Source organism: Plectropomus leopardus, chromosome 12 (assembly GCF_008729295.1).
Source record: "Plectropomus leopardus isolate mb chromosome 12, YSFRI_Pleo_2.0, whole genome shotgun sequence".
In the NCBI taxonomy this organism is placed as follows: domain Eukaryota; kingdom Metazoa; phylum Chordata; class Actinopteri; order Perciformes; family Serranidae; genus Plectropomus; species Plectropomus leopardus.
This window is the reverse complement of record NC_056474.1, coordinates 8,647,694-8,657,633: the sequence shown is the minus strand read 5'-3', so window position 1 is coordinate 8,657,633 and position 9,940 is coordinate 8,647,694. Positions and strand designations below refer to the sequence as shown.

At 38.9% G+C, this 9,940-nt stretch overlaps 1 protein-coding gene across 1 annotated transcript in view; it reads left to right on the top strand.

Annotated features, from left to right (window-relative positions):
* b4galt2 (UDP-Gal:betaGlcNAc beta 1,4- galactosyltransferase, polypeptide 2) overlaps window positions 1–9,940 on the top strand; it is a 200,322-nt gene that overhangs the window by 166,983 nt on the left and 23,399 nt on the right. The window lies entirely within an intron of this gene.

Sequence of the window (9,940 nt, the reverse complement as noted above, 5' to 3'; positions counted from 1 at the left end):
AGTACTTCAGTCAGCTTTTAATGACCTGCTCAAGTTCACTAATAATGTTACTGTGGAAATGTGCTGAAATCAAATCTGGGGCAAGAATATCTGTTTGACAGGAAGACGGAAAAGGTGACTTAAGACTGCTTCAGTGAACCACTTACAGGACCATTAGTTTAATTTATCGTCTGCTCAGACGGTTGTTTGGACTGGAAATTGTTGAATTACCTGGTGAACTGATGAACTGACTATTAACAAATTATTACCACAACAATGAACAGTCATCCATCTTTGCTTGGCACTACAGGAACTAAAGAATAATGAAGGGAGAACTCAATAAATAAAGACTTAACGTACTACCTTTGCGTCGCACCTTAATCACAGCTGACATTTTTTACATATTCCCCAATAACAGCTGTGTTCGTTACCTCGTCAGTCACGTCAAAAAACTGGAAATAAACTGAAATAAACAAGGTGGCGAAAAGATTTTCCCAGTTGAAAGAAATCGCCTGTTGTAATATGAAATTAACCCTCTGAAACGTGCGCAAACTGGCTTGATTTCTTCTTCAACTCTTCACAAGAAATTACCCACAGAGTAACTCACCAAAAAATTACCCCACATTAGCTAGAAATTAAAAAAAAAAAAAAATTAATTTAAAAAAAAAAAAAATAAAAAAGAGAAAACAGCCAGAAGATTCGAAAATAAAACAACAACAATACACAAAACAAGGAAAGGATCTGAGAAAGAAAAAAAAATATAATAATATATAATGATTTGAACTTTAAATTGTAGTTTTCTGGATGTTTTCCCAAAATAGTTTTCTCTCCATTTAAAAACAAACTAATGTTTAACTAATTTTCAGGTGATTTCCTTGTCACCCATTTCTTGCAATTTCGGGGGTATCTCAGAACATTTGCTCAGGTTTCAAAGGTTTAAATGCTTGTGAAAGGTGCCTGATCTGCACAAGAAAACTGATGTCAATACAGGTTTCAAAGGGTTAACTTCAAGAGAAATGTATTTAACAGATACATTTACATTCAGAGAATCAAGCTCAAGTACTCTTATTACAAACACACATAGGGCTATACACACTCACACTGTGGGACAGTTCTTCACAGACAAAATGCGACCTCCATCTTTATTGTTCCTGTTCTTTACTATCTATTTTTTTTTTTCCTTCAGTGTGTGTCCCTGCTGTCACTCTCACACTGTGAAGCTTATCTTTGTCCTTTCAGTGTAATAGCATTATAAGAAAACTGAAAGTAGAGCATTTGAAAATTGGTGTTTTTGAGAATGGACTGTGTCAGTAGACACCATATTCAAGAGATTACAGTTGTTTGTCAGCGTCTGGCAAGATGTGATAAAAGAGATCTATGTGTGAATGTGTGTGATGCAGCGTGTGTGTGCGTGTGTGTGTGCGTGTGCGCAATTATGTGCCTAAGGATGACAGATAAAGTTAAACCTCTAACTTTTTTATTGGATGATAGCTGCAGTAGGCCATTAGATGCTCCAGATTTCCCTCGAGATATTTTCTGCACTCGAACTGAACTATTTCAGCTGATATGAAATGTGAAGTGACGTGCGGGAATATAATTAAAATCCCAGTGAATCGTTTAGACATTGACTTCTGCAATGCAGATTTACCTGAATGCATATGTGTCAATACAAGCACTCAAAAGGCTGTATTGATTATATGGAAAATTGTAAATCTCAAAGTCTCAACTGGAAAAAAAATAAATAAATAAAAATGCAGGTGACAAGAAAATTATCTGAAAAATGGGAATTATTAAGTAGTATCAAAAAATGAGGGGGAATGTCCAGAAAATTAGATTTATAATTCTCTTAATAATATATTTAAAATAATGTTACAGGACTGTTTTTTATTTATGTATGAGCATTTTATTTATTTTATTCATTTTTTCTCTGTTTTGTCTTATTTTGAGGTAATTTTCATGTAACTTTCTACAAATTCCTTGCCAATTTTTGGGCCATTTCTTATAAGCTGCTTGTCACCCTCTTCCTGTGATTTTAAAATAAATTAAGCCAATTTTCTCAGGTTTTATGTTCAGATTTCTTTGGAAAGTAGCAACATGTAATCAAAACTGCATCCTGTATTTTTTCCCAGCTACAAAGTGTGGCTATAATCCCCCTCGAATCAAAGAAACCAGAGTTTCCTTGAAGCTTTTCCTTCCTTGTACTTAAAGTGAGACTCTGTAATGTAACTTTTGCTGAACAGTGGACACTAGCAGCATGAGGCAGTTACAGGATAATGGCTAATTGAATTTCCTTTCATTTTCCAAGATTGTCTGGGGTCAGTTGCTTTAATGATGTCAGTTGGGCATCCTGGTGGCATAGAGGTTTAAGATGCCATCCATATAATCACTATAGTGTGTCCCTGGATTGAGTCCATTTGGGGACTGCTTTCTCTCCCTCGTTTTCTCAGCTCTTCACTGAATACCAGAGATTTTCAAACTGTAATACACATATTTTTTAGATTTAGTGAAGATCCTTAATTTTGCTTAAAAAATAGAGAAAAAACACCATTCTTATAACTCCAGAATTTGCCTGAGAATAGTCACATTTTAAAGCTTTTTCCAGTTTCAAAGTAATCCAGTGATAGCAGTCTGTAGATTCATGGGAACATTGAAAATAGGAGCTTCTTGTAGGTTAAAAGAAACCTTAAGTAGTTGCTCACAATTTAACTCTCAGTTTTGTCTGACAACAGGTCCATAGTGTTTTTTAGACTTTTAAAACCCCTTTCAGAATAATCACTACTATCCAGTATGAGGGAAAAGTTTTATTTTGCAACCTACATCAGCAAACATACTTGGTGCAGCAGAGTGAAGCAGCCAAACTGTGCTATTTGTTTGCAACATACAGATGGACAATGGTGAGAGAAGTGGGTTCTGCTGCAGGAGTTGTAGCAGTTTTCTTGGATATTTTGGTACTTTTTTGAAATTGAATGTGGGTCAGTATTGGAATCTACTGTCATGTTTGTGACTCAAAGTGGACTGTAAGAGCTGTCTTCTGTAGGAGCACGCTACAAGCCTGCAGGCAGAAAGTATCTGACGGTCAAAACTTTTTCGGGTGGAGTCCAGCTCTATAGCTCTATGCAACATTTAGATGCTTTTAAGACATTCCTTGCATTTTACAGCCCAAATATACCACATGGATGACTCTTATAATAATCATCAAGCCTTCCACATAAAACTGTAGACAGCTCAGCTCAGCCAGGTGTACACTACCTGCCTGGCATGCAACATTGGAGAGCTGAATTTAACAAATGTCTGTTCCACAAAGGCAAGCCAATTATTCAGATGGAAAAGGAATGCTTTGTTGATTTTCAACCAGCTTTGTAGCAAAACAGTGTGGGTATGTGTAAATGAACTGTAGTAAACTTCCCTTCATATAACCACTGCCCAGATACCCCCTCCTATCAAAACTCCACTAGATGATGCAAATTGACACATAACACATCATCCAACAGACTTTTGCAGGCTCTTCGGGGCTGTTACTCAAATAAAAGACTGTACTTTCACATTTCATATTGCCTGCCACCCATGTCTCTCCCATGGACACAAAGATTATACAGTTGGATCAAGAGACAGACCCTCAACTCTCTCTAGTCGGGTTTCTGATACAGATTTGTGCTAAATTTAAGCAATATTTTTCAAATGTCAAGAAAGCAAAATTGCGAGATGACTGCGTTTCCGCTGAGTGATGTTATGCAACTTCTCCTCTCGCAATAACACAAGAAGCATGGTGATGAATGTTTAACACATTAGCAGGTTTATTTCTATTGCAGCCAATGCACAAGCCATCATTATTTCCAACTGGAGGCAACATAAGCATGTTATGTGAGCAATAATGGAGAGGCAAGCCCCTTATAGATCGGAGCAGCCATGCATTACTTTTCAAAGGGCGAACATCCTGATCTAGGATATACATTCATCATGTGAGCATAAACACAACACCAAATAGTATATTCATGTTGCTCTGTGTCAGCTGCATGTGTATGCTGGCAGTTATTTGTCCCCTAGTGGTAAAAAATTACTCAATCCCCCTTTAAGGAGCATATTTGAATTTGTGCTGGCAGTTGCATTTTTGTAAATAACAAATAGAAACTGATATAAGCTCTAGTGATCTGTTTAATACATTGTTTTTTAGAGGCTTAAAAACCTGAATTATCTTTATTTCTTTACACAGCTTCAGTTTATTGAACTTTAAATGCACTGCCTTGTCTCATAGGAACTGACAGCTGTCATATTACAGTTCAAGAATAAAGCACAATGAAGAGCTGACCATAAATCTCACTCAATATAAACTGACAGTTTGAATAGTTTTTTTTTCCAAATGCTTTTTTATATCTTTTGTGTATTTGGTTTCAGCTGTGTGGTACAATCATTGAAACATACATTGTGACATATTGAGTTTTAACAGGGTCATGCATCAAATGCAGGTAATGAAACAGGATAGACTGGACACAAACAGTAATGAGGTTATAGTCAGTTCTTTTCTTCTTTCTCTCTTTGTTTATTAACAAAGTGAAACTGTAAAAAAGCCAAAGTCAATCTTTAAATAAATTAATTAAAAAATATTGGCAGAAAGAAGCGAATAAAGCTGAGCGTGAAGGTTTTTGTCTTGCTTTACGCTAAGGCTCACACACACCCCTCCCACCATCCACCTTCGCTTTTTCAGGGCTGGCTTGTTTTTAAGCCTTTCACGAAGCAATCAGGGAGGAAATGCCCTTGAAAACACACTTGGATAAGTTGTTTGGAAGAGGAGGGTGTGTAGACATGGTTGTGTGTGGATGTAGTGGAGGCTGTTAAAGTGAACAGAATACTCTATACTACACTTTTCTCACGTAAAAACTTGTAATTGAATTTTGGTGGACTTTTACAGATGCCGATTTCTGTCAGTCATTCAGTCCAAAATGAAATACCTTAACAATTATTGGCTAGATTGCTTTAAAATTTAGTACAGATTTTCTAGGGCCACCATGACATTGACGTGTTTGGTTTTGAGTAAAATTTGTCAATTCAATAATCCTAAAAGTCCAGTTAGTAAGATTTAGGGACATCTGTTTGCAGGCAAAGAGCATTCATAACTATGTTTTCAGCAGGTTGCCTGCACACAGCTCTCAACATGTATGTGGCTCAGCCAGCAGCTAGTGGATAACTCAAATAGTGATAACAGCATAAACAGTCCCAACAGCATGAACAGTGCTAACAAGTGCCACAGAGCTTAGAGAGCAACATATTCTCCCACAGTGATTTGTATATCTTACTAAAATGCACGTACAACAGCTCATATGATATAAGCGCCCAACAAATGGCACCATCACGTTATATACTTTTTTGTTATCATTTTATTTTATTATCAATAAACAATGAGGACAAAGATATGAGACATACATTCATACACGCATAAACACATACATACATACATGTTACATACACATTATGTATGAAACGTAAAGTTCCAAACGTCAGGTTTAGCAAAAGAGAGACGGTGACGACGTACCTCAGAGTAACTTAAAGCTCACTTGGGGACATGAACATCTGTCTCCTGGTGGAAAGTCCTGTGTTTGTTAGATACATCCACTCACCTAACCGGCCTCCTAACGTGGACTTTTGCTCTTTATTCTACTTTTTTTCACTCCCATCAGCACACTAGTTGTGTGACTGCAGCCTTACCGATTATGAGGGTTATACACAGTTTACTGGCTCATGATCATGTGGGTTATATATGAATTCTGGTGCATTTCTGTTCGTAAGTAACATGCACGAAAACGACCTGGGCAGAACTTAAGGTGTTTCCCAGGGCAGGAATCGAAGAGTGTGCGCCAGAGTTTGACAACAACGCCATATTGACAATAACACTAATTGCTGTATGAGTACAGTGCAAAGCAGACTCCATTAACTAACCAGTGGGATACACACACGAGGACTCACATGCACTAAAATACGCGCATGGCTTGACCGTTTATGACAACAATGAAGAGAGAAGCTGGGATAACAACATAGAGAGAGAGAACCTGATTTCATTCTCTGCTCAGGAAGCCATTGATCTGCTTTACTTAGAAAATAGTGTTTTGTTGCTGTATTAATGCTCTGAATATCATGTAGAGTGCCTTCAAAATTTGACACCAGCGTTCATCGTTATCTCAGTATAAATAATCATAACTTCGGCGGTCACCTGCCTTTCATCTAGCACTGTTATCATTTCAAAATTTGTCTGATTAATGACTAAATTTGTATTTTGACATTCCCATCAGCCTCAGCTGTACGTTCTTTTTGTGCTAGTAAGTAATGCTAATGCTCCAAACTGTAATTTTTTATGTTATCTGATGCTGCAAACAGGTCTAGCAATAAAAGCTGTCTTAGCGTGTAGTGAGGAGGACTCCAGTCTCCATCTGAATGAACAAACAGACTGACCAGCTCCATCTCTCAGGACTCAGTAAACAACTAGAAGAGGAGGAGGAGGAGATGGGATGGAGAGATGAAAGAACACTGGTACATATCAGAGAGTGCGGCGCCTGTGAAATCTGCCCCTTGTTTTTCTCTCTGTCGTTAAAAGGCAACAGAGTTCACGGGTTTGAACCGTGCAAGCAGCTGATGTGTCCATCAGCCTGGTGTCCAGGCGAAGTGTCCTTGAATGCGACACAGAGCCTCCATCTGTTCACTCTTTGAAAGCTGCTCTGGAAAAAAAAGGAGCATCAACTAAATGACTAAATTGCTCTTTTACTGCTACTCCCGCACCTCTCCCTCCCTCTCCTCTCGCCCCTCTAACTCCACACATCTCTTTTTCCATCTCCATCTCTTGCTTCCCTCCAGCAATTTCCTTTTTTTATGCTGGTTTTGATGCCACAGACCATGGCACGGCCGCTGCCTGAAATGGGTCCTGCTAGCTTAATGCCGCCCCGGGGGAACTAGCTGTCCCTGCTGCTCAGTGTGACCTGAGCCCATAGAGGAGAGGACACATGCCACTTACACAACTGCCAGTGCCACTTGCCCCTCCTCCCACCCCCGCCTGAAAAGTTGGTGGATATTAAAGAGAGAGAAGGAGAGAGGGGAAGGGTTTCCTCTCCTGCCATCCTCTCACCCTCTCTGAACATGCAGCAGTAGCCTTGGGCAAAGACTGTACCTGTCCCAAGGGCTTCTATGGAGAGACCAGCCTTCAACACACACACACAGACACACACACACGCACGCACGCTCTCTCTTTCTTCTTTGCCCTTTCCCCCCTTCCTCCCTCTAACCCTCCCAGCGGTGGCTTTCAACAGAGCCTGAGCCAGCATCATGCGTACATGCAGCCATGCCAGCACAAGGACTGCACGTGTTTCTGTGAAGCTCTGATAATGGTTGAAGAGTCGGGATATTTTGGGCTTAACACGCTGAGAATGCCAAGCCATTGATGAGTTCAATCACAGCTCCAGGTTGTGGAAGTCTCCAGCCTCGAGTCAGATCAGCAAACACTGTCAGGTGTTTTAACTCTCACTTTTAGGACCGTGAAAGGCGTCCAAAAGCAGCACAAGAAAAGGGATGTGACTTCAAGGACTTTATGTTGGCAAAGTACTTAGAAATTCTAACTGTTGTAAAATAATTTTAAACATGAAATTATGATAATTAAGAATAGAATTTTTCCCTAGTTTTTTTCTTTTTCTCTAGACATTTTTTCCTAGCTTTTTAAAAATAATTTTCTACATCTAAGAAAATTCTTGAAATATGGCCATTGCCTTTTCCCCCGCGTTTAAAAAAGAAAAAAATGCGGCAATGTCATCAGGGTTAAATGGTTTAAATATTTGTGAAAGGCGTCCAAAAGCAGCACAAGAAAAGGGATGTGACTTCAAGGACTTAACATGGTTGTGTTACGTCTCATCCAATCTCTGTTTTAAGCAAACTGAGACCAGAGTGTCTGACTAATGACAGTGACAAAGTAGGCAGGAATACAGATTGATTTCCTGGGTGCTCCATCCTTCATTGTTTGTCAGTTGCAGTTTGGCAGGTGATCTATGGTCCTTAAAAGTTAAACTTTTTTCACCTTTCACCTCATGGAAGCACTTTCTTGTGCCTCAGGAATGCTACAAGTGGAATTTGTTCATTGAAATACACAAGGTTCAAAAGCAATACTTTCTTTCTGCCAGATATGCATCAACAATCATTGATTTAATCTGTTTTAAGTACCAAAAGGTACAAAGGGTTTGCCACACTGGGCTAATCACGCACTCTCGTCTGATTCAACCATTTAATTGTAGCTCCGGTAATTCAGTCAAATCTGCCATTAAAGTCTCCTTTCCTGTCGTGTTCCCTGGATAAATAAAAGCAAGCATCACTAAGGCTTGGCGGGGAGAACAAACAAGGCCCCCCTGGGTAAACAGAGAGCATGCAGGGACATTTTCCTTAAGATATGTTACTTTCAATATGACAGTCACAAAACAGAAGTCAACACCACACAGCAAAGAGCACCTCCTTGATATTGGAGAAGAATCGATGTGAAGGTGAAGGCGAGGTGACGGTGGGAATCAGCAGCAGCTGTGAACAAAAGGAGCAGTGTGAATGTGAAGCAGAGATGAGGTCAGCTGAGTGTCTTACCGCCAGCACTGTGGCTGCATCATCGATCAGTTGATATTTTAAAGGGATAGTTCAGATTGTTTGAAGTGGGGTTGTATGAGGTACTTATCCATAGTCAGTGTGAGCGACGGTAGATGGCGGTCTGCACGCCTCCAGTTTGGAGAAGCAGACAGGAGTTACTTCACCTACTCTGCTCTTTCAAAATCCACCAGACTCCATTGACAAAAATAATAATTCTACCTCTCTAAACTCTGTCAGTTTACCACTGACTATGTTAGTTATGTTGTTTGTGTTATTGTTTATCTTTGATAAATCCAACAATAATAACCCTTTAAAACACCAAATCATAAAATAACACATACAAACTCGCCATCAAAGCAGCCGTAGACCTGCAACTCCTGTGTTCAGCGATGGTAAAATTACTGTTTTTGTCGATGGAGTCTGGCGACTTTGAAGAAAACATAGATCAGTCTCAGATTTGGTTCAGTTTCCCATCCAAAAGGGCTTTATAATACTTATAAATATAGTTTTCTGGACATTTTACCCATTTCTTCATTAAATAATCATTTAAGTTTATTATCATTTACTTATAATAACTTCTCTCTCTTTCTCTCTCTCTTTAAAAAAAACATTTTCAGGTAATTTTCTTGTCACTTTTTCCCATTTTCTTGCAATTTGCAACATCACTTGCTAATTGCCTTTTTGTTAATATTTTTAAAAGAAATCAAAACCAATTTGCTCAGGTTTCAAAGATTTGAATGCATGTAAAAAGCAGTAGAAAAATGATGTTGTTCCAGGTTTTAAAGGGTTAAATTGACTTTGGGTTCATTTTTGTTGCTGCAATTATCCACATTGTTTAGCCTCCATGGTGGCACTCCTATCTGCTTCGACAAACTGGAGGCGTACCAGCTGACATTTACTGTAGGTAATACACTATGGATAAGTACCTCATACGAAGCAACTTCAAAAGATCCAAACTATCCCTTTAATGTGTCTGAACGAGCTTCCTGTGTGATCTGCATTAGCTTAAAATAGGTTATTATGGAGAAACTAAAGTTTTCTTGTCGGCACTTGGCTCTTGCCGTCAGACGTGTTACTCAAAGGGTGTTGAAGCGTGAAGGTGGTGCTGCTTCACCATTGTTTTTATTTCTTAGTGTTGTGAAATCTTAGTGACAGAGGCTGCAATCCCCAACACCACTGACCAAGCCAGGTTATTATTGATGCTGACCTGAATTTTTATTCACATATCAGCAGCATCACAAAAATTACCTTCAATCTTCTCAGAAGTTTCTTAAAAAGATTATGCTTTTCCAGTCTGTCATTCTGGGGGATTGTTACATATTTTATTGTTTAATTTAGAGAACTTTAGAGAAATGTGAATCAG